General features: G+C 41.7%; 1 protein-coding gene across 3 annotated transcripts in view; it reads right to left on the reverse strand.

Moving 5' to 3' along the window:
* ucp2 (uncoupling protein 2) overlaps positions 1-25,776 on the reverse strand; it is a 52,378-nt gene that overhangs the window by 16,453 nt on the left and 10,149 nt on the right. Inside the window, exons 2-3 of one of the 3 annotated variants that reach the window (XM_043692206.1) lie at positions 17,366-17,456; positions 15,673-15,832 (exon numbers count right to left, since the gene is read on the reverse strand). The gene's annotated coding sequence lies outside the window, so the exon portion shown is untranslated. Of the gene's footprint in view, positions 1-15,672; positions 15,833-16,167; positions 16,415-17,365; positions 17,457-25,776 lie in introns of those variants that run through there. The other 2 variants (XM_043692205.1, XM_043692207.1) reach the window with 2 other exon arrangements.

The raw sequence follows: 25,776 nt of genomic DNA on the forward strand, positions 1-25,776 counted from the left end.
GTGCAAGACCTTGCATTTGCTCACATTGAATTCCATCAGCCATTTCCTGGACCACTCTCCCAAACTGTCTAGATCCTTCTGCAGCCTCCCCACTTCCTCAGTACTACCTGCCTGTCCACCTAACTTTGTATCAATCAGCAAACTTCGCTAGAATGCCCCCAGTCCCTTCATCCAGATCATTAATATATAATGTGAACAGCTGCGGCCCCAACACTGAACCCAACTCTCTGCCTTCTATCAGACAGCCAATCCTCAATCCATACCAGTAGCTCACCTCGAACACCATGGGCCCTCACCTTGCTCAGCAGCCTCCTGTGTGGCACCTTATCAAAGGCCTTTTGGAAGTCTAGGTAGACCACATCTACTGGGTTTCCCTGGTCTAACCTACTTGTCACCTCTTCAAAGAATTCCAACAGGTTTGTCAAGCACGACCTCCCCTTACTAAATCCATGTTGACTTGTTCTAATAATATTTTGGGTCCAGTGACCCTTCTTCAGAACTGATATGAAAGAGTAAATGATAGTTGGATAGAGCTGGAAGACAGAGAGAGGGAGACAGAGAGAGATTAATGAACTCAAATGGTGAATCCTGAAGGTTACAGAGCCCCCACTTCAACACACCACGGTATTCCCTGGCCAACGTCACTGTCTCGGGCTGGGCAAGCTGGAAGACAGCATCTCATTTTCTGCTTCTAATTACCTCAGGCTGAACCTTACCCATTCCTTTCTCTGCCCAACTGCTTCTCTCTCTCTCAATTCCATTTTCATCTATCATTTACTTCTCTCCTCTCTTCTCCCCTCCAGCCCAACCCCAAAGATGCTGCCAAACACTGAAATCACACCTATCCCATCATTAGGAACAAGGTGGAGGATGCAATTAGAGTCAGAGAGACATACAGCAGGGAAACAAACCTTTCGGTCCAACTCATCCATGCCAACCAGATATCCCAAATTCAACTAGTCCAATTTGCTATTATTTGGCCCATATCCCTCCAAATCCTTTCTATTCATATATGCATCCAGATGCCTTTGAAATAATGTAATTGTACCAGCCGCCTCCACATCCTCTGGCAGTTCATTCCATACATGCATTATTCTCTGCATGAAAAAGTTGCCCCTTAGTTCCCTTTTATATCTTTCCCCTCTCACTCTAAACCTATCCCTTCTACTTCTGGACTTTCCCACCCCAGGGAAAAGGACCTTTTCTATATATTCTATCCATGCTCCTCATGATTTTATAAACCCCTAAAAGGTCACCCCTCAGCCTCCAACACTCCAGGAAAAACAGCCCCAGCCTGTTCAGCCTCTCCCTGTAGCTCAAATCCTCCAACCCTGGCAACTTCCTTGTAAATCTTTTCTGAACCCTTTCAAGTTTCACAACATCCTTCTGATAGGAAGACCAGAATTGCACGCAATATTCCAAAAGTGGCCTAATCAATGTCCTGTAGAGTCGCAATATGATCTCCCAACTCCTGTACTCGATACTCTGACCAATAAAGGAAAGCATACCAAATGCCTTCTTCACTATTCTATCTACCTGCGACTCCACTTTCAAGAAACTATGAACCTGCACTCCAAGGTCTCTTTGTTCAGCAACACTCCCTAGGACCTTACCATTAAGTGTAGAAGTCCTGCTCTGATTTGCTTTTCCAAAATGCAGCACCTCACATTTATCTAAACTAAACGCCATCTGCCACTCCTCAGCCCATTGGCCCATCTGATCAAGATCCTGTTGTACTATGAGGTAATCTTCTTCACTGTCCACTACACCTCCAATTTTAGTGTCACCTGCAAACTTAGTAAATATAGTTATGTTCACATGCAAAATAATTTATATAAATGACGAAAAGTAGTGGATACTGCACTGATCCTTGTGGCACACCACTGGTCACAAGCCTCCAGCAACCCTCCACCACCACGCTCTGTCTTGTACCTTCAAGCCAGTTCTGTATCCAAATGGCTAGTTCTCCCTGTATTCCATGAGATCTAACCTTGCTAACCAGTCTCCCATGAGAAACCTTGTTGAACTCCTTACTGAAGTCCATATAGATCATTTCTACTGATCTGCCCTGAATCTTTGTCACTTTTACAAAAGAACTCAATCAAATTAGTGAGACATGATTTCCCACGCACAAAGCCATGCTGACTATCCCTAATCAGTCCTCGCCTTTCTAAATACGTCTGAATCCAGTCTCTCCAGATTCTCTCCAACAGCTTACCTACCACCAATGTCAGACTCACCAGTCTATAGTTCCCTGGCTTTTCCTTACCACCTTTCTTAAATAGTGGCACCACATTAGTCAACCTCCAGTCTTCTGGCATATCACTTGTGGTACAAATATCTCAACAAAGGGCCTAGCAATCACTTTCCTAGTTTTCCACAGAGTTCCAGGGTACATCTGACCGAGTCCTGGAGATTTATCCACTTCTATGCATTTCAAGACGTACAGCACCTTCTCCTCCTCTATAATATGGAGAATTTTCAAAATGTCACCATCTATTTCCCCACATTCTATACCTTCCATGTCCTTCTCCACAGTAAACACTGATGCAAAATACTTGTTTATTATCTTCCCCATCTCCACTCAGGCTGTCTTGCTGATCTTTGAGGGGCCCTATTCTCTCCCTAGTTACCCTTTTGTCAATGTATTTATAAAAAAACCCTTTGGATTCTCCTTAACTTTACTTGCCAAAAGCTATCTCATAATCCTTTTTTGCCCTCCTGATTTCCCTCTTATGTATACTCCTACTGCCTTTATATTCGAAGGATTGACTCAAAACTGCTGTCTATACCTGACATATGCTTCCTTATTTTTCTTCACCAAAACCTCAATTTCTCTAGTCATCCAGCATCTCCTACACCTACCAGCCTTTCCTTTTTAAAAGGATCATAACTGGTACTGCAAAGCTGACACCATGGATTTGTAGATTTTTAAATATAAATTGTTTGCAGAAATTTTAAACATTACTTATTTAACAGAATGTAAAACATTAGCATAGTTACAAGACAGTCGTAGAGTCAAAGATGTACTTGCACAATGTAATTTTCTAAAATAACCAAATTTAAATTTACCATCTGCTGATTGCAATCAGTTTCCTTTTATGTCAATGCATAAAGCCAGAGGTACTTCCTCAATGATTTGCATCACCACTCTGCTCATTTTCAGTTCTGCTACAGGCAGTTGTCAGTAATTCAGCTCAGCTATGTTATGCATCAGTTAAGTTGATGAATTGGGGGTTTTGTGCTGGAAACTAGGTATTGGTCAAATATGTGGCACAAAAAACATTACTGCAGAAAAGGAACAGAATTCCAGTTTTAAATAGGATATCATGGGATGTCCTTGTTCCTAAATCTAGCTTGAAAAAATTTAGAGATTTTTTTTTATGAGATTGCCTCTTTAAGCAGGAAGTTATGGTGAAGGTAAAGAACAGGAACATAATTTGTGCATGCAAGGACCTGAACGTTTTTCAGAGTGGTGGGAGTTTCATTCTATTTATATGGGACAGAGAGGAAGTAGTGAGTCTTTGAATCCATGTAGGAGGGCTAATTCTCACACTAATTTTAGCATTAGTAGGAAGGCAGGATAGCATCTGCAGTTTTATGCACAATCCACTCAATAAGCACCTTTAGACAGATTCCGAATCAAACAAAAAGGATGGGTAAATTGGCCAATGTTGGAATCATGGAATAAACTCCTTACATGAAGTAAATTTTTAATCTAAACATGGTTTTCTGCAAGAGCAATCAGATCACTACCTCACCATTCCCCATAAAGCAATTTTTAAAATCCGAAATGGATCCCATTTCTCCTTTGAAAACGATATTGTATCTGCCTCCACCACACCGTACTGAGCCAGCCATGAAAATACAGTGACAACAAGGGCAGGACAGATGCGAGTAACTCATCATTTAGCTCCCCACAGCCTATCCATTATCTGCAAGGCACAAGTCAGGAATGTGATAGAATACTCTGCACTTGCCTGGATGGGACCAGCTCCAAAAACACTCAGGAGGACACCCTCCAGGACACAAAATGTCTCCTAATTTGACTCAGCACATTCAAGAGATTGAGGAAGGTTAACTCTTTCTCTCCACGGATGCTGCCAGACCTGATGAACTTGACCAGCAATTTTGGTTTTTGTACCTTCAACACTTAGCCCATTCACTACAACTGCATAACGACAACAGTGTGTGTACCATCTACAAAATTCACTGCAGGAACTCACATCAAGGTTCCTCCAACAGCACTGTCCAAACCCACTACCTCTACCACCTAGGACAAGGGCAACAGATACATGGGAACATTACCACCTGTACATTCTGTTCCAAGCCTTTCTCCATCCTGACTTCGAAAATGTAGCGCAGTACCTCACTGTTGCTAGGTCAAGATCCTATATCTTCCTTCCTAACAGCACTATGGGCGTACCCAAGGCAGCAGCATTTCAAAAAAGGCAGCTCACCACTGCCTTCTCCAGGACAATTATGGATAGGCCATTAATATGGGCCTAGCCTTCAACAGCCACATACTGTGAATATAAAAAACTCTTTGGCTTTTTAAAATATTACAGGTGGACTGTGAGACATTGCTGCAAAAATTAAGGTTTAAGTTAGTTAAACAACTTCTTTTAAAAAAAGCTTCCAGTTAAAAGGATGACTGAGCTATTCCTTGAAAGCTGTATTCAATATACTGGCTGTGCACTGCTGGTGGCATTCAATAATACCAGTCGACTAAGTAGGTCTACATGGTCTAAATAGACAATAGATGCAGGAGTAGGCCATTCTGCCCTTCAAGCCTGTACCGCCATTCAATATGATCATGGCTGATCATCCTTAATCAGTATCCTGTTCCTGCCTTATCTCCATAACCCTTGATTCCACTATCCTTGAGAGCTCTATCCAACTCTTTCTTAAATGAATCCAGAGACTGGGCCTCCACTGCCCTCTGGGGCAGAGCATTCCACACAGCCACCACTCTCTGGGTGAAGAAGTTTCTCTTCATCTCTGTCCTAAATGGTCTACCCTGTATTTTTAAGCTGTGTCCTCTGGTTCGGCACTCACCAATCAGCAGAAACATGTTTCCTGCCTCCAGAGTGTCCAATCCTTTAATAATTTTATATGTCTCAATCAAATCCCCTCTCAGTCTTCTAAATTCAAGGGTATACAAGCCAGTCACTCCAGTCTTTCAGCGTAAGGTAGTCCCGTCATTCCAGGAATTGACCTCGTGAACCTATGCTGCACTCCCTCAATAGCCAGAACGTCTTTCCTCAAATTTGGAGACCAGAACTGCACACAGTACTCCAAGTGTGGTCTCACCAGGGCCCTGTACAGCTGCAGAAGAACCTCTTTGCTTCTATACTCAATCCCTCTTGTTATGAAGGCCAGCATGCTATTAGCCTTCTTCACTACCTGCTGTACCTGCATGCAGACCTTCATTGAGTGGTGTACAAGAACCCCCAGATCTCTCTGTACTGCCCCTTTACATAAATCGATTCCATTGAGGTAGTAGTCTGCCTTCCTGTTCTTGCTGCCAAAGTGGATAACCATACATTTATCCACATTAAACTGCATCTGCCATGCATCTGACCACTGACCTAACCTGTCCAGGTCACCCTGTCATCTCCTAACATCCTCCTCACATTTCACCCTGCCACTCAGCTTTGTATCATCAGCAAATTTGCTAATGTTATTACTAATACCATCTTCTATATCATTAATATATATTGTAAAAAGCTGCGGTCCCAGCACTGATCCCTGCGGTACCCCACTGGTCACTGCCTGCTATTCCAAAATGGAGCCGTTTATCACTACTCTTTGTTTCCTATCAGCCAACCAACTTTCAATCCAAGTTAGTACATTGCCCCCAATACCATGAGCCCTAATTTTGCTACTAACCTCCTGTGAGACTTTATCAAAAGCTTTCTGAAAGTCCAGGTACACTACATCTACTGGATCTCCCTCGTCCATCTTCAGAGTTACATCCTCAAAAGATTCGTCAAGCATGATTTCCCCTTCATAAATCCATGCTGACTCTGACCTATCCTGTTACTACTATTCAGATGTGTCATAATTTCATCCTTTATAATAGACTCCAGCATCTTTCCCTCCATGGAGGTCAGACTAACTGGTCTATAAATTTCCTACTTTCTGTCTCCCAGCTTTCTTAAAAAGTGGTACAACACTAGCCACCTTTCAATCCGCAGGAACTGATCCTGAATCTATCGAACTCTGGAAAAGAAGTGTTTCTAGTAGCCAAACAAATTGACTTTAGATTCACCACAAGCTCTACAGCAGTGTCTTGGCAGTTATTTTAAATCAAATCTGTTTGGGCACGTTATAACACACCTCTGGGTTAGGTGGTGCTAGAACACGGACATCTAGAAACTCAAAATAGGAGGCCACCGTTCAGCCGTTTGAGTCTGCTGTCTCATTCAATCGGATCACAGCCGATCATCCAACTGAATTCCTTATTCCTGCTTTGTCCCCGTATCCTTTGATTGCTTAAATTCCAAGTCCTCAGGGAGACTGGTTAGCAAGGTTAGATCATGTGGAGAACTAGCGATTTGGATACAGAACTGGCTTGAAGATAGAAGACAGAGGGTGGTAGTGGGGGGGTGGGGGAGGGAGGTGCTTTTCAGACTGCAGGCTTGTGACCAGTGATGTGTCACAAGGATCAATGTTGCATCCACTGCTTTTTATCATTTATATAAATGATTTGGATGTGGACATTGGAAGTATAGTTAGTAAGTTTGCAGATGACACCAAAATCAGAGGTATAGTGAACAGCGAAAAAAAAAGTTACCTCAGAGTACAACAGGATGTTGATCAGATGGGCCAATAGGCTGAGGAGTGGCAGATGGAGTTTAATTTAGATAAATGAGAGGTGCTGCATTTTAGAAAAGCAAATCAGAGCAGGACTTATACACTTAATGGTAAGGTCCTAGGGAGTGTTGCTGAACAAACAAACTTTGGAGTGTAGGTTCATAGTTCCTTGAAAGTAGAGTTGCAGGTAGATAGGATAGTGAAGAAGGTGTTTGGTATGCTTTCCTTTATCGGTCAGAGTATTGAGTACAGGAGTTGGGAGGTCATATTGCAGCTGTACAAGACATTGGTTAGGCCACTGTTGGAATACTGTGTGCAATTCTGGTCTCCTTCCTTTCGGAAAGATATTGTGAAACTTGAACGGTTCAGAAAAGATTTACAAGGATGTTGCCAGGGTTGGAGGATTTCAGTCAAAGGGAGAGGTTGAATAGGCTGGGTACTGTTTTCCCTGGAGCATCAGAGGCTGAGGGGTGACCTTATAGAGGTTTATAAAATCATGAGGGGCATGGATAAGATAAATGGACAAGGTATTTTCCCTGGGGTGGGGAAGTCCAGAACTAGAGGGAATAGGTTTAGAGTGAGAGGGGAAAGATATAAAAGAGACCGAAGAAGCAACCTTTTCACAGAGGGTGGTGAGTGTGTGGAATGAGCTGCCAGATGAAGTGGAGGAGACTGGTACAATTACAGCATTTCAAAGGCATCTAGATGGGTATATGAATAGGAAGGATTTACAGGGATATGGGCTAAGTGCTGGCAAATGGGATTAGATTAGGTTAGGATACCTGGTAGGCATGGACGAGTCGGACTGAAGGGTCTGTTTCCATGCTGTACATCTCTATGACTCTATTTCTATATCTAACTAGTGACATTGTACGCTTTTCATTGTTCTACAGTATTCCTACACTCAAATATACATGACAAAATCTATATCTAACTCAGTCTTGAAAACATTCAATGATTTGGTCTCAAAAACTTTCTATGGCAGAGAATTCCACAGGCTCACCACGCTCCATGAGAGAGGTTTCTCTTCATGGTCTATCCTGTCTTCTTAGTCTAGACCACGACCTCTAGTCCTGGACTCCCTGGTCATCGGAAACATCCTTCTTGTATTTATCTGGTTTAGTCTGGTTAGGTTTCTATGGAGATCCTCCCTTGTTCTGCTTAGTTCCAGTGAAAATAAACATCAACAACCCAGTTTCCCTTAATAAGTCAGTCCTGCTATCCCAGGAATGATAAACCTGGATGTGGAGGGAACACACAAAAGAGCATCCTTCTTCAGATAAGGAGGCTCAGAGATAGGGGGCCACAAGAGGCCCTCATTAACAAAGCTTTTCCTGCATGTCATTAAGTTGTGTGTCAAGAGGAATGTGTTTTGGAGAAAAGATGTTTACATGCAAAGTCAGACAAGTTCTTGAGTCAATAATAGATGACCTGTCAAAAAGAAAAACAAGGTATTGTTCCTGCAAGCATTTGACAAATAACGTGGTAGGATGCAATGTAGTGAAGTGCAATATTTCTAATCAGCACACACAAATCAGATTTTCCATTGGCAACTATAGTAGCTGCTTTTGTAATGCAGCAATATTTGATTTGGATCAGGACAGGACAGAATTCTGGACAAAATCATTGTTCCTTTGTCCTTTACTGAAATTACTTTTCATAATTTCATGTGCAAAATTAACCAAAGAAGCAGTTGGCGTGCTGGTTGGAGAATGGGAGGCAGTTTATATATTTTTTTTAAAAAAGTCCAGGACAAGCTGCAGCCTTATTGTATATAATTATTACCAAGGTTGCAAATGGAATGCTGCACAGATTGGCAAGAGCACAAGTTTCAACCACCTCTATGAGTAAATGGTTTTCCAACTCTCAATGAAGGAACATGAAGAAATACTGAACTCAGGTGAATTAATGGAAGTGACTTATGTCTGTGGATCTACATCCCCAAATGAGCCAGTTTTCTCAGAAGACAGGAAGAAAATTATTTCTAAAACAGAAAACACCAATCAATGGCACTTAAATATTTATAACCTTTCCAGTTAGATTTTAATACCAACAGAAAGTGCTGCAATTATACAAATCAGTCAACCATGAGCTGGTTAGAAATGTTCTTTAGAAAGGATCTCTGAAATATTGGTAGAGGTGGAAAGCAGGACAGGTGGAAATAAAAACAGATCCTCCAGTCACAACAAAAATTAGCGAGTCCAATGACCAGTTACTTCCTTAACACAGAAGCATGAATTTATCAATCTAAAAAAAATAATTTCAGTAAAGGAATGGAAAGACATTATAGAACAAAGGAACAATTATTTTGCCCTCCTATCGGAGAGAAAATACATGGTTCGTGAACCTTGTGTCACACTTGGTGGCACAGTGCAGGAGGCCAAGGAGGACTATAACTAAGGAAAGGAAAAAGAGGGTGTTACAAACTTGTAAACTACAGGGAGCATTGATTCATGTGCACGGATAGAAGGAAAATGGTGTAATGGCCATGGAATGATATGGATGGCAGAAGGTAACCCATCAGATACAGAAACTGCTGAGATGAAAGAGCAGAAAGCAAGTAAAAGCCATGACACGGATATCACTGTGGCTTGTCACTTAAGCGCTACCTCCCATTCCCACATTGTCCTGTCCATTTTCCTACCCAATAAATCATTGCCTTGCAGCTCTAATGAACATTAACCCATCTTTCTCCAGAGTACTTTGCAGTCTCAGTCTCAACTCAATTTTATAACTTCAGGGCTCAAAATTACTTAAAAGAAGATGTGTAATGTTTTCAATGATTTGTGTCCCAACCCCTCAACTGCAAAAAAATCTGACAGTCAGATGTACAGCACAGAAACAGACCATTCAGTCCAACTCATCCATGCCAACCAGATATTCTAAAGTGATCAATCCCATTTGCAAGCATTTTTCCCATATCCCTCTAAACCCTTCCTATTCATTTACCCATTCAAATGCCTTTTAAATGTTGTAATTGTAACAGCCTCCACCACTTCCTCTGGCAGCTCGTTCCTTATATGCACCACCCTCTGCATGAAATAGTTGCCCCTTAGATTTAAAAGGAACCTTTCCCCTCTCACCTTAAACCTATGCCCTCTAGTTGGACTCCCCTACCCTGGTAAAAAGACCTTTACTATTCACCCTATTCATGCCCCTCATGATTTTATAAACTACTATAAGGTCACTCCTCAGCCTCCAACACTCCAGGTAAAATAACCACCACCTATTCAGCCTCTCCCTATAGCTCAAACCTTCCAACCTTGGTAACATTTTTGTAAATCTTTTCTGCACCCTCTCAAGTTTAACAACATCTTTCCTGTAGCAGGGAGGCCAGAACTGAACATAATATTCCAGAAGTAGGCGAACCAATATCCTGTACAGCTGCAAAATGACTTCCCAACTCCTGTACTCAATGCACTGAGCAACAAAGGTAAGCATATCAAATGCCTTTTTCACTACCCTGTCTACCTGTGATTCCGCCTTCAAGGTACTCCAAACCCGCTTTCGATGGTTCAGTAACACTCCTCAGGACTTTAGCATTAATATGTACAAGTCCTGCCCTACCAAAACATAGCACCTCACATTTATCCAGATTAAACTCCATCTACCAGTCCTTGGCCCATTTGTCCATCTGATCAAGGACGCATTGCATCAAGGTAACCTTCTGCGCTGTCCGCTACAGCACCAATTTTAGAGTCTCAGCAAATTTGCTAACCATACCTCCTATATTCACATCAAAATTATTTGTATAAATGACAAAAAGCATGGACCCTGCATCGATCCTTGTGGCACATCGCTGGTCACAGCCCTCCAGTCCGAAAAACAACCCTCCCCTACCACCTTGTGTCTCCTACCTTCTAGCCAACAGGAGAGAATGGAAAATAGATTTGTTATTTACTGAGCAAGCCTGTTCCTGTTTCCAAAACATTTCAGTTGAGATTGGAGTCTCCAGGTCATTGATTCTCCAATTGCACACCCACAACCCACCATCTACCCTCAAAATGAGAATAGCTCATCAGTATCTTAGCTATTTGCCTTTTCTTTTATTTTGTTTTATTCTAAAATACACCTTCCCTTTTTTTCTAAGACATTAAATCATCTTCAGTACTGAAACTGAAAAATTACTCAAATCATTAAATGACGACGTGTTTTGTTTTGTCTCTATACATTGCCAACATCTTCGGTTTTTGTTTCCGGTTTCTATCATTTAGTTTTAAACAAAAAAAATCTTTATACTCCTTAGATTTAGGCTAGATCATTTAAACATCAAAAGGGTAATCTGGCACCAGCAGAGACCAGGTTAAACAAGATCAGATTCCTTCAGGGATGAATAATAGAAGGGCTGGCACACAATTGGTTGATTCTGTTGCTAGGGCTGGACTGAAACGTAAGTAACATCTGCTTCGCCCTGTGAAACCAATACATAAGACAAATAATTGCCTCTACTCTGTCAGAGAACATTTATAGCAGTAGATAAAAAGGAACAAAACAACCTGAGGCCACGATAAAATCTCTTGCAAAATAAGACATTCAATACTTTGTTTATGCACTAAAATCTACACAGTGAAAAAAATCTGTGCGCATTTCAAGATAGCAATTCCTATTAATAAAATGGTCCAGCTTGCAACTATACCCAGAGCTGAGTTATGGAAAAATATTCTGTAAATTCCAAAGCTGTTCTAAGCACACGTAAAAAGGAAAACAATGCTAAGTTAAGGCTAGGTGGAAATATGATAATGATCATTCGTCCATTTGCTCCAGTAATACGACATTACTATGTCTAGCATCCTGCAAACCACCCAGAAAATTCTATTAACAAACTAAAATCCACGTAAAAATTGTAATTCACATTGGTGTTTCTATGGCTACCAGACAACACCATTTACATGATACCTTAAACTTCAAAAATATTGCATGACCATTCACAGAAGTAATTTGAAAATACACCAAAATCAGAAAAAGTAGAAATTAGAAAGGGTAACAAAGAGTTGGTCGAAGAGACAGCTTTTAAATAAATAGATGGACTGACAGAGGGGTTGGAAGCTCATTGGATTCTCTGCAAGAAATCAAGGCTGTGAATATTCCAGTTCAGCTTCAGACAGCTCCCAGAGAGAAGGATGGGTTTGGTGGTTAGGCAGCAGACTATGTGCTGGGGGCCAGAAAAGCGATAGAACAAAGAAATCAAAGTATAAAAAGGACATTCAGCCCCTTTAGTCTGTCCTATCTTTCAAGAAGAAGATCATAGCCAATTTACACCAAGCCTCAACTTTCATACCAGCTCCTCAGCAAATTAAAGACAGGGAGAGAGCAGTTGCAATATCAGAAAACATGGACCAGACCAGGATAGTCAGTAATTTAGGGGGAAATGGATTGGAGGAGCAAGTAATGGGTCTCATGAACAAGAGGAGCTGAGTGAGCATGAGGGGAGTCAACAGAAAGATCACAATGGAGCTCTTTCAACAGTTAAACAAAAAAACGGTTTATATTTCAACAAAGTTCACTGGCTTCTTTCATCATGATTCAAGTCAAACTACAATGCAAGCCCAGGTGAAAAACTGAAAGGCAGATCTACAAAAACTGGCAGTAGTCAGATTAACTCACTACTGCAAACTCAGCCTTCTTACCCCAGTGGGCTCTAACTAACAGAAATTTCAAAATTCTCAAATTCAAAATAGTATCAACAGTTTAGGTTTTCTTAAACCTATCTTGTTTCTGTGCAATTCATATCATCAGAATGAACACAAGGGGAACATTGCAAAGAGGCAGATCATTGTTATGGAGGACTAATTGATGGGAAAATGTTGGAAAATGACAACATTCTGAAATGATGAACAAAGATAGAATTCTAAGACACACAAGTTATTAAAGAAAACAGTGAAGGTTAATGTATTTGTTCTCAGAATGTGGACACTATTGATAAGTCTATGCCTATTGTCCATTTCCTAATAAATTGTAAGTTAGCTAGATCGATCATGTCAGATAGCATTAGCAGTTGATCACAGGGCACATTAGCAGTATCAAATTTACTTCCCTGAAATGGTGCATTGTTACAACAATACAAATTCTAAACAATGCAAGGCATTAGGTGGACATTTTCTTCTCCTTAATATCTCTCTGTGAGCCTATAAATTACCAGATTTAATTACTCTAAAAACAAGTCAAGTCATTCCCTCAGCTACCTTGCTTACACTTCCACCCACCCAGTTTCCCAAAAGGCAGTTTATTCTATTCCCTCAGTTTCTCCATCTCATTTTATCAGCTGATGTCACCTTCTACAATCAGTGCAGCTGCTAAAAAACAAAATTTTATTTACAACCTTTGACATAATGGAGGTATCCCAAGGTATTTTGTGGAAGCATTATAAAAACAATATCTGACACCGAGCCATATAAGGAAACATGATCAAAAGCTTGGTCAAAGGTAGGTTTTAATATGCATCTTAAAAGAGCGATAGAGAGTGAACTCTTGGTAGTTGAACATATGACTCTGATGATTCTAGAAAGATGAGAGGCTGAAGGAGACCAGAGAGACTGGAGGGGGCTAACATGGAGAGATTTCCAAATCCGAATGAGAATTTGAAAATTCGACATGTTATTTAACCAAGAGCTACCAAAATTACAGGGAAGATGTTGGCATCATGGTTTTATCACTGAACTATTAATCCAGTGACCCAGGTTCTAATCCAGCCAAGGCAAATAGAATTGAATTTTTTTAAAAAAATTCTGGAATTAAGAGTCTAATGATGACCATTTCAAAATGTCAGAAAAAACCTATCTGGTTCTTTCATATCCTTTAGACAAGGTATCTGCTATCCTATCCTGGTCTGGCCTACATGTGACACCAGACCCACAGCAATGTAGTTGACTCTGAACTGCCCTCTGGGAAAAGAGGGATGAGTAATAATTGCTAGCCTAAACAGCAAACCAAAAAAGTAGTTTATTTCCAGGGGTGAAATTGAACAAGTTTAGCATGACTCAAGGGAACAGTAATGTGTCAGCCTGATCCATTCTGTTCCAGTTTCACCAGTGCTGATGTGCACAGACCTCTGGAGGTCCTCACAGTGACCAGTGAAATTAGAGGGAACATAGGATGTAGGTAGCAAAGTTTTGAACAACTTTGCATTTGCAGAGGATAGATTGCAGGAGCTAGTCAGGCTGATGATTTCACAAAGAGGATAACCCCTACTATGATTGCCCCTATGTCTCTCTCATTTCCTAAATTCTTTCCTCACTAAATTGCTCCCAGGCTCATTAGGCTCCCCATGTCCTCACCTTCTCCATTCAACAGCTCATTCTCGGCCATTTCTGCTACATTCACCAAGCTGCCACCAAAGTCTCCAACTCCCCTTCAAGCCTGTCTGATGGGACTCTGCCATCTGGTTCATGCTTTGATCACCCTCAGCACACAGTACCCGTTCTCCATCATCTAGGCACCAAACACACACTAAGTCACTTTATATTCCAAACTTAGCATACTGTTACTCACCACACTAAATGCTGTCTTCTCCACATTGGAGAGACCACATCAGTGTTGCTGTTTTGCTGAACAGAATGGTGTCATACTTTCAGTTATTTGCCATTTTAATTCTCCAATCTGAACCTCAATCTGTTAAAGTTCAGCAGCAGCTTGAGGAACAGCCCCACCTGTTTTGAGGAGGCATTTTATAAACTGACTTTTGAATAGAGTTCAACAGCTTAAAGTTTAACCACAACACCCATGTTTTTAAAGCCACCTTCAATCACCAAGTGTCAGTGTTGGCTTGTCACCTTTTGTTATCTTTTAGCCTTACTTCAACCATTCTTTGTCATTTAATCACTCCTATATCCCAAACTACTGCAGCCTCTCTTTCCTTCCTTACCAGCTTTAAAAAAGCATTAGTTTATCTCTAACCTTTGCCAGTTTTGAAATAACCTGAAACAATGAATTGAGTTTATTTTTTTCTCTACAGGTGCAGTCTGCTCTATTGAGCACTTCAGGACTAGGATCATTAAACCAGAACTGAGCCAGTGATTTCCAGCACAATCTCAAACTAAACACAATTTGATTGCAAAGTTTAAAAACAAATTATTTGGGTCTGCGTCAGGATTCAATGCAGAATCAATGTGGCACAGTGGTTAGCACTGCTGCCTCACAGCGCCAGAGACCCAAGTTCGATTCCCGCCTCAGGCAACTGTCCGTGTGGAGTTTGCACATTCTCCCCGTGTCTGCATGGGTTTCCTCCGGGTGCTCTGGTTTCCTCCCACAGTCCAAAAATGTGCGGGTTAGGTGAATTGACCATGCTAAATTGCCCAGTGTTAGGTGTAGGGGAATGGGTGTGGGTGGGTTGCTCTTCGGAGGGTCGGTGTGGACTTGTTGGGCCGAAGGGCCTGTTTCCACACTGTAAGTAATCTAATCTAATATTTGATGTGAAATGGGAGACAAAATCGCAGCCTAGAATTCTGGAGGAGTCATCCGTGGGAGTTTAATATAATGATGGTGGCACTGTGGGTCGAGTATGTCGCCACAGCTCCCACCTCACGGCCACATAGCATTCCTTTAGCTCATGTCTCGATAATGTTGCAACTTTAACGGATTCTGTCAAAATATCTGAGTCCTCACATTTTGTGCCTCCTTCCGGCAACTGCTGATTAGTGAATATATTCAACGTGAGTCATTGGGGAAGGAAACGGATTAAAATGAGTCACAACAGGAATTTCGCACACACAAAAAACGGTTAAGGCAAGCAATTATCAACCAGGAACTCAGCTCATGGATCACGGAAATGTAACTTTACACTGAATGTTATAAATGCTAACTGTCAATAAACTCGCCCCGGAACTCCGTTAAAGACAGTAAATGGTGTGGAGGTACCTGTTGTCAGATCCAGTGGGCCAGGGCAGCTAACAAAGAGATGTCCAGGATTCTCTAAAAGTATCCCGCTCGTTGAAACTCTTTTTAACTATACTTTGGCTCTGCCTTTGTTCCATAGAAAGTTCAGAAGTTAAACGCCGAATGATCATAATACAAGGTTCTGAAAAAAAAGGAAAATAAAACAGTCAACTGCTGTTACTCTGTAAAAAAGGACTAGCGTGTTAACCAGAGTGTAACTCACCTCAAGGCCAAACACAATATTAACTGAACACCATTATAAGCAGAAAACATGAACCGATGTTTTAAAAAAGTACTTTGTGTTTCGTATGTTTGAAACAAATTACAATCTCATCTTGATTTAACCAGAGACTTTTCAAAAAAATGCAAATACATATGCATAAGACGCGTTATCAGCAAATTTTACCAGCAAGTTTTTAAAGCAGTTTTATTAAGAAAAACGAGTTGCCGGCTACTGTGAGATGATATATATATTACCTGACAACTAAATGAATCCTTTTCCTACGAGAGAATACAGTGATGCGTGTGCTTACTGCCCCGGTGTACGAACAGGGCGCTGGGTACAGCTGTAATATGGCCCCACCGTTTGAGATCTCCACCCGGCTGCCTGCCAGCACGACCTCTTATACACACAGCGTCAGGGGCCGCCTCACTGAAGTGCAACAATAGGGGAGGGACTCGCTTCTCTGTATCTCTCCTGCACTCGCAGCATCGCGTGCAAGGGTTAACTAGCAAAGGACTTTTTTTTTATTTCCTCCCCTACCTATGGACCATTGGTTGCATGTTGAAGTTTTACCTCTTTTTTTAAAAAAAAAAGTGTTGCTGTTGTGTGCAAGTGTCTCATCATCCGGTTATTACGAAATAAACGCGGCTCTCTCGTGCTGAGCTGTAACATGTTTGACTGCAGGCGTCACACCAGAGGGGCAAGATCAGTGTCATTTCATGCAGCATCCTGTTGAGAGTCAGTTTGGTTGGAGGAGCTGCAGAGGAGGGAAGTGAGGGGGGAGGGGAGGGGAAAGGAGGAAGGAAGACAGGGTCTGAGCAAGGAGGAGGGGGTTTACAGTAGAGAGAAGGTAGTGGGGTGTGGGGAGGTCCGGGTTTGAGTAGGGGGGAGGATCTGGATTGCTGAGGAAGTCCAGATAGAAAGCACAGGAAGGACAGGGTTTCAGTTGAGGAGGGTAGGAGGTTTAAAGACAGGAGAAAGGCATAGTTTGGGAGGAAGGTGTAGAACGCACTGGTTAGAGAAGAGGAGATGGAACTCTACTTCTGTCCTCCCCCTGCACTAATCGGGAATGTTGAGCAGGACTGGGGATTGCAGAATAGGGGTGGAAGGAGAACAGTGAGGGAAGGAGGGGTCAAGTTATGTTGGATGAGCAGAGCAGACGTGGAGGATAGTGAATAGTGGAAGCCTTTATAAGAGACCACTGAAGTTATCAGTTCAGGAGGAGTTGAGAAATCAGGAACATAAGAGAGGACCACTGGTATTACATGGCTGTAGTGTTAATCCAGTGCCCCAGATAAATGTTCAGGAGACCCAGGTTCAAATCTGGCATGGCAAATACTAGAATTTGAATTCAATTCAAAATCTGGTATTAAAGAATTCATCAACAATTATTCGGGGAAAATCCCATCTAGTTCAAGAGTGTCCCTTAGAGAAGGAAACTGCCATCTTTACCTGGTCTGGCCTACATGTGATTCCAAACTTAGCCACTATTCCAGTCACGGATGAGGAATAAATGCCGGTCTAGCCAGCGACACGAACATCCCTTGAATAAATAGAAAAAAACACAACAGGTGGTGAACTGCAACAAGTGAATCAGAAAATATTAAACTTCTGGTCTTACACTTGGTCAAAAGGGAAGTAAGCTCAAATAAGCTTGTATTGTGCCTTTCAGTTCTGAAGGTTCTTTTAAAGTTGACTAAATATGTTGAAAATACTGTCACTTATGTAAGAGGAAACAAAGAATTTTCACATAATAAGATCCCAGAAACAGCAGTGAGAAAATGAACAGTTAATCTACTGGTCAGTAATCATGCCAGGAGCAAAAAGTAAAACAAAACTTGAACCTAACTAGAGTTTTCCAAAGTCTAATCCAAATAGTTATTTAGTTGTATAGAGCTTGAGTATTTGCTGTGAAAAGCACACCTTTTGTTGAAGCTTTTCATCTTACATTTGTCAATTCAATACTACTGTAAAGGGAAACCAACATTTAAGCTGTATAAAAAGGTACATTCTGATTGCCAGGGAGAATGCATCAATTCATTAACTGTCAAACTTTGTTCAAATTTTAAACCAGGACACATTGATCAAGGCATTGGCCTGAGAAATTAACTTTTAAAATGCATTGGCAACTGGAAAATATTTATTAGATTGACACCTGGAATGAGCATATTGTTTAAGGAAAGATTGGCCAGAGAATGGTTGTCGCTTATTATATTGAGTTGAAACAAGCAAAGTGTGTGTACATGTTTTTTTTCTCTCAGCAAACAACAGGGCCTTGCCTATTAATATATGTAGCTTCCAGTACATACAAATATGCCTGTGCTTGCAGAATTCCCAGTATCCAACATTAGATGGAGAACATAGAACAACACAGTGCAGTACATGCCCTTCGGCCCTTGATGTTGCACTGACCTGTGAAACCGGTCTGAAGCCCATCTAACCTACACTATTCCATTATCAGCCATTTACTTATCCAGTCCGTTTAAATGCCCTTAAACTTGGCAAGTCTACTACTGTTGCAGACAGAGCTTTCCACGCCCTTACTGAGTGAAGAACCTACCTTTGACAGCTGACCTATATCTATCACCCCTCAATTTAAAGCTATGTTCCCTCATGTTCCATCCAAGGTAAAAGGCTCTCACTCTTCATCATAGCTAATCCTCTGATCATCTAGTATGTCTCTATTAAGTCACCTCTCAACCTTCTTCTCTCTAATGAAAACAGCCTCAACCTTTCCTCACAAGACCTTCCCTCCATACCAGGCAACATCCTGGTAAATCTTCTCTGCACCCCTTCCAATGCTTCCATATCCTTCCTATAATGCGGCAACCAGAATTGTACGCAGTACGCCAAGTGCAGCCGCACCAGAGATTTTTACAACTGCACCATGACCTCTTGGTTCCAAAACTCAATCCCTGTACCAATAAAAGCTTAACACACCATATGCCTTTTTAGCAACCCTATCAACCTGGGTGGCAACTTTCAGGGAGCTATCCACAAGGACACAGAGATCGCTCTGTTTATCCACACTACCAAGAATCTTACCATTAGCCCAGTACTCTATTCCTGTTACTCGTTCCAAAGTGAATCACCTCACTTTTCCACATTAAACTTCATTTGCCACCTCTGCAGCTTAGCTATGTCCCCTGTAACCTGCAAAATCCTTCAGCACTGTCCACAACTCCACTGACCTTAGTGTCATCCGCAAATTTACTAACCCATCCTTCTATGCCCTCATCTAGATTATTTGTAAAAACTATAAACAGCAGTGGCCCCAAAACAGGTCCTTGCAGTATACCACTAGTAACTGAACTTCAGGATGAACATTTCCCAGCAACAACCACCCTGCTTTCTTACAACTAGCTAATTTCTGATCCAATCCACTAAGTCAGAAAAGATTTACAAGGATGTTGCCAGGGTTGGAGGATTTGAGCTATGGCGAGAGGCTGAACAGGTTGGGGCTGTTTTCTCTGGAGCGTCGGAGGCTTACAAAATTATAAAAGGGGCATGGATAGGATAAATAGACAAAGTCTTTTCCCTGTGGTGGGGGAATCCAGAACTAGAGGGCGTAAGTTTAGGGTGGGGTGGGGTGGGGGGGGAGGGGGAAGATATAAAATGGACCTAAGGGACAACTTTTTCATGCAGAGGGTGGTAAGTGTATAGAATGAGCTGCCAAAGGAAGTGGTGGAGGCTGGTACAATTGCAACATTTAAGAGGCATTTGGATGGGTATATGAATAGGAAGGGTTTGGAGGGATATGGGCCAGGTGCTGGCAGGTGGGACTAGATTGGGTTGGGATATCTGGTCGGCATGGACGGGTTGGACCAAAGGATCGGTTTCCATGCTGTACATCTCTATGACTCTAAGTCACCCTCAATCCCACGCTTCCGTATTTTCTGCAATAGCCTACTGTGCGGAATATTATCAAATGCTTTACTAAACTCCATATACATCAACCACTGTACCCTCATCTACCTGTTTGGTCACCTTCTCAAAGAACTCAATAAAGGTTTGTGAGGCACAACCTACCCTACACAAAACCGTGTTGACTATCCCTAATCAAAATTATTCATATCTCTTACAATCCATTCTAACACTTTACCCACAACCGAAGTAAGGCTCACTGGCCTATAATTACCAGAGTTGTCTCTACTCCCCTTCTTGAACAAGGGGACAACATTTGCTATCCTCCGCTATTCCTGTAGACAATGACAACATAAAGATCAAAGCCAAAGGCTCTGCAATCTCCTCCCTAGCTTTCCAGTGAATCCTAGGATAAATTCCATCCAACTCAGGGGGCTTATCCATTTTCACACTTTGCAGAATTGCTAACCCCATCTCCTTATGAACCTCAATCCTGTTTAGTTTAATAGCCTGTTTCTCAGTATTCTTCGTGACAACATTATCTTTTTCCTGTGTGAATACGGATGAAAAATACTCATTTAGTGCCTCTCCTATCTCTTTGGACTCCATGCACAATGTCCCACTCCTGTCCTTGACAGGCTGTAATCTTACTCTAGTCATTCTTTTATTCCTGTCATATCTATATAGAAAGCTTTAGGGTTTTCCATGATTCTATCACCACACTACCAGAAGGATGTGGATGCTTTGGAGAGGATACAGAGAAGGTTTAATCAGGATCTTGTATGTTATTTTAGCTGTAGAAAGATTGAATAGACTGAATTTGTTTTCACCAGAACCAGAGGTTCAGGGGCGACCTGAAGTTTAAAAGATTGTAAATTGCATGGATAGAATGGAAAGTGTGAGGCTATTCCCCAGAGTGGAAGGGCCACTTACTAGAGGACACAGTTTCAAGGCGCCTGGGTCAATGGGGGGGGGAATTGGGGAAGTGGGGAGGAAGTTGGGTTAAACTTAGGGTTAGAGTTAGGGTGTGAGGCAGGTTTTTCACATAAATAGTAGTGACTGCCTTGAACACCCAAACAGAGGTGGTGGTGGACAAGCAGGAGGCTGGAAGAACACATACTACACATACACATAAGTCTATGGGATGAATTTGCGTAATTATATTTGCAGATAGATTGTGTGCTTTTTGAGCAAAATAGAATCTGCAGGCAAAACATGTAAGAAGCTCCTACTTTGGAAACAGAACCAGTCTGATTCAAGATTGTGATACAGACAGTTTCTAACCTTATACCTTTAATGCATTAGAGTCATAGAGACGCTCAGCATGGAAACAGACCCTTCGGTCCAACCTGTCCACGCTGACCAGATATCCCAACCCAATCTAGTCCCACCTGCCAGCACCCAGCCCATATCCCTCCAAACCCTTCCTATTCATATACCCATCCAAGTGCCTCTTAAATGTTGCAATTGTACCAACCTCCACCACATCCTCTGGCAGCTCATTCCATACACGTACCACCCTCTGTGTGAAAACGTTGCCCCTTAGGTCTCTTTTATATCTTTCCCCGCTCACCCTAAACCTATGCCCTCTAGTTCTGGTCTCCCCGATCTCAGGGAAAAGACTTTGTCTATTTACCCTATCCGTGCCCCTCATAATTTTGTAAACCTATAAGGTCACCCCTCAGCCTCCAACGCTCCAGGGAAAACAGCTCCAGCCTGTTCAACTCTCCCTGTAGCTCAAATCCTCCAACCCTGGCAACATCCTTGTAAATCTTTTCTGAACCCTTTCAAGTTTCACAACATCTTTCCAATAGGAAGGAGACCAGAATTGCACACAATATTCCAACAGTGGCCTAACCAATGTCCTGTACAGCCACAACATGACCTCCCAAGTCCTGTACTCAATACTCTGACCAATAAAGGAAAGCATACCAAATGCCTTCTTCACTATCCGATCTACCTGCGACTCCACTTTTAAGGAACTATGAACCTGCACTCCAAGGTCTCTTTGTTCAGCAACACCCCCTAGGATCTTACCATTAAGTGTATAAGTCCAGCTAAGATTTGCTTTCTCAAAATGCAGCACTTCGCATGTAGCTGAATTAACTCCATCTGCCACTTCTCCGCCCATTGGCCCCTCTGGTCAAGATCCTGTTGTAATCTGAGGTAACCCTCTGCGCTGTCCACTACACCTCCAATTTTGGTGTCATCTGCAAACTTACTAATTGTATCTCTTATGCTCGCATCCAAATCATTTATGTAAATGACAAAACGTAGAGGACCCAGCACCGATCCTTGTGGCACTCCACTGGTCACAGGCCTCCAGTCTGAAAAACAACCTTCCACCACCACCCTCGTCTTCTGACTTTGAGCCAGGTCTGTGTCCAAATGGCTAGTTCTCCCTGTATTCCATGAGATCTAACCTTGCTAATCAGTCTCCCATTGGGAACTGTGTTGAACACCTTACTGAAGTCCATATAGATCACATCTACTGCTCTGCCCTGAATCTTCTTTGTTACTTCTTCAAACAACTCAATCAAGTTTGTGAGACATGATTTCCCATGCACAAAGCCATGTTGACTATCCCTAATCAGTCCTTGCCTTTCTGAATACATTTACATCCTGTCCCTCAGGATTCCCTCCAACAACTTGCCCACCACTGAGCTGAGACGTCACTTTTTTTAAAAATATATAAAACCTTAAGTTATCTTGAGAATGTGACTGGAAAGTAGTTGTTCTGGGATTTACATATTAATGAACTGAAAACTGCAACCCATTGTAAAAGGTGAAAGACTTAACAGAAATCTTGGTTTGTTCAATGTACCATTTCAGTTGCACAACACTGATCTTTTGCTATAAATTCTGTGTCTTAAGATCCTGTTCCACGGCCACCTGATAAAGGAGTAGCAATCCGAAAGTTAATTCTTCCAAATAAACCTGTTGGACAATAATCTGGTGTTGTGTGATTTTTAACTTTGTCCAGCCCAGTCCAACATCAGCTCCTCCACATTGGCATTATTCCTCTAACACATTTTTCTTCCCAGTCATTTCCTACTGTGATCTCCAGCAATTTTTGTTTTCAGGAGATTCCAGCATCTGCAGTAATTTGCTCTTATTTCCAATAACACCATGTGTACTAAGCAGCTTTCAAGTGAGGTAAATTGTTTTCAGACAACACCCTACCTTTGAGCCATATATGTAAATAAATTCAAATATACATGTAAAACAGCACCTAAAACAAAAAATATAATACAGCAAGTGCAGGAAGCCTGAAATAAAAGCAAAGTGCTGGATTAATTCAGCAGGTGAGGAAACATCTGTGGAAGAGTCAGTTTTGGACTCAGAATCCTAGAATCCCTACAGTGTGAAAACAGAACCTTCGACCCAATAAGCCCACAACGACCCTCCGAAGGAGTTCCCACCCAGACCCATTCCACTACCCTATTACTCTACATTCATCCCTGACTAATGCACCGAACCTACACACCCCTGAACACTATGGGCAATTTAGCATGGCCAATTCAGCTAACCTGCACACTTTTGGATTGTGGGAGGAAACCTGAGCACCTGGAGTAAACCCACACAGACATGGGAAGAATGTGCAAACTCCAGGCAGACAGTCACCAGACGCTGGAATTGAACCTGGGGTCCCTGGCGCTGTGAGGCAGCAGTGCTAATGGGAGAGACACAGAGAGGGGGAGACAGAGGGTGAGGAGCAAATTAGTGCAGATGCTGGAATCTGTACTGAAAACAAAGAAATGCTGGAAATCACAGTGGGTCAGGCAGCTTCTGTGGAGAGACAGCAAGCTAACAGAGTCTATATGACTCTTCAGAGCTGATCATCTTCATCAGGTTAAAATTGTTGCAATCTTTCTGCTTAGTTATTGTAGATTGCAGGAGGGGGCAAGGCAGGAAACTCAATCACGCACACTTGGAGATTCATCCAGGTATTTGGTTCTTTAAGTGGCAACAATCCTCTAGTAACTCATTAAAGACCTCATTCATTAGAATGCTAGCCTAACCATTGATATACATTTGATTTTTAGACAAACAGTCAATCTGTTCATGGAAGGAACGTGGCCTCATTGGCCATCCCCAGCTCCTTCAGGGTAACTGGTGAGCTGCTCTCTTATACTATTGCAGTGCTTGGAATGTAGGGACATTCACAGTGTTATAAGGAAGCAAAATCCAGTGTTGTTAATTCGATGACAATGAAGGAACAGAGATATAGGTCACAGCCAGGAAGGTGTCTGTACGAAAGGAGTATTTGCAGGTGGTGTTCCCGTGCATCAGCAGCCATTATCATAGATGGTTGAGGTTGCAGGTTCAGAAAGTGTCGTTGAAGGATACTTGGTGAGTTGCTGCAGTATATCTTATCAATGATACCTGCTGCCATCTTCACACATTGGTGGGAAAGGGAGTTAATAATGGAGGTGATGGATCGGCTACAAACCAAACAGACAGCCAATGTCCTGGGTCAATTTTCTTGTTGTTGGAGTTGTATTCACCCAGGTGAGGACAGTACTCCATCACACCCCTGACTTATATTTGTAGATGATGAACAGGGATTGAAGAGACTGGAGTCAAATTACTTGCTGCAGAGTTCCTTGCCTCCAACTGCTCTTTTAGCCACTGTGTTCATACTGTATACTTATATGGCTGAGCAATTCAGTTGCTGGTCAATGGTAGCCCTCACCATATTGATTGTGAGGAATTTTGATAATATCAATGGGAGAAGGCTAGATTCTCTTTTGTTGGAGATGGTTATTGCCTAACACTGGTATCATCACTGTTGCTGTAAATTAACTCAAAAAGGTGAGAGGTCACCTCCAGAAAAAGGATTTAAAATTCTGTGAGATGTGGCAAAGCCAGCACATGTTGTCCATCTCCATTTGCCTTTGATCAGAGGGGGCCTGGAAAACTATACAAAGGGTAATAAAGAGTACATTATGCTACATCTGTAGCCACATAGATCAGACCAGTTGGGTTTCAAGTGAAATTTAGTGGCAATGTTATGGCACTACCAATATTGATCAGTTTTTAACTCCAGATTTTGTCCCAGAGATTAGTCTGGGTCTGTGGATTATTAATCCAGTCATATTACCATTACATCACTGTCTCATTTAAAAAAAGATAACTATGCACTAAAGTTACAAGATTGGAACATACTTTTCATCAACCTTTAACAAGCAACCAAGGCAGATAAATTTAAAGTATGTTTATATTTGCTAAACCCAGTGAATTTATTTTGCAACAGGAAATCTTGAATATGTTTCTTAACTAAATTCCCCATGTTTCTTTTGTGCTGCCCACAAACATGGCTCTGATAATGTTGCGAGTCATGAATCAGAGGTGAATTCTGTGGTTTTTTAAAATCTGACTGGATAAAAGCTTCAGATAGCACGATCATTAAAAGAGAAGAGTTCCAAAAAGTTAGCTCACAAACACCTTCCAACAGACAATTAAGGTTTTGATTCTATTAACTAATTTTAGAAGCCTCATCTGATGCAAGGTCAAACATTCATGACAGAACTTGTGTACATTTAAAGACACAAAGACTCTCCTGGAGCCTGTACATTCAAAATTATTAATTTGTGTAATAAACTGATTACTAAAGTCAAAAGAAAAAAAAATCACTGGCTCAGAAGAGTCATTGTTGGCACCTATGTCTGTACTGACAAATTTATTCTGTGTGATTAGCAAATTTCAGATTAAATGGTAACATACATAAGAAAAACGCCCCAAAAGAAATGTGGACACTAGAAATCAGGAAAAAAAACCAACAAATTTCTGGAAAAACTCAGCAGATCTGGCAGCATCTGTGGAGAGAAAGCCTTATCCTTTAGTGGACTAACCCTTTCTCTATTTACTCTCTTGTTTTGGGTCCAGTGACTCTTCCTCAGAACTGATGGTAGCTAGGAAAAAGTTGGAACTCACGCGGAAGGTAGGGTTGGGCAGTGGGGAGGAGTAAATGATCGGCGGAGATAGAGCCAATGAGA

Source organism: Chiloscyllium plagiosum, chromosome 6, assembly GCF_004010195.1.
Source record: "Chiloscyllium plagiosum isolate BGI_BamShark_2017 chromosome 6, ASM401019v2, whole genome shotgun sequence".
NCBI classification, from domain to species: domain Eukaryota; kingdom Metazoa; phylum Chordata; class Chondrichthyes; order Orectolobiformes; family Hemiscylliidae; genus Chiloscyllium; species Chiloscyllium plagiosum.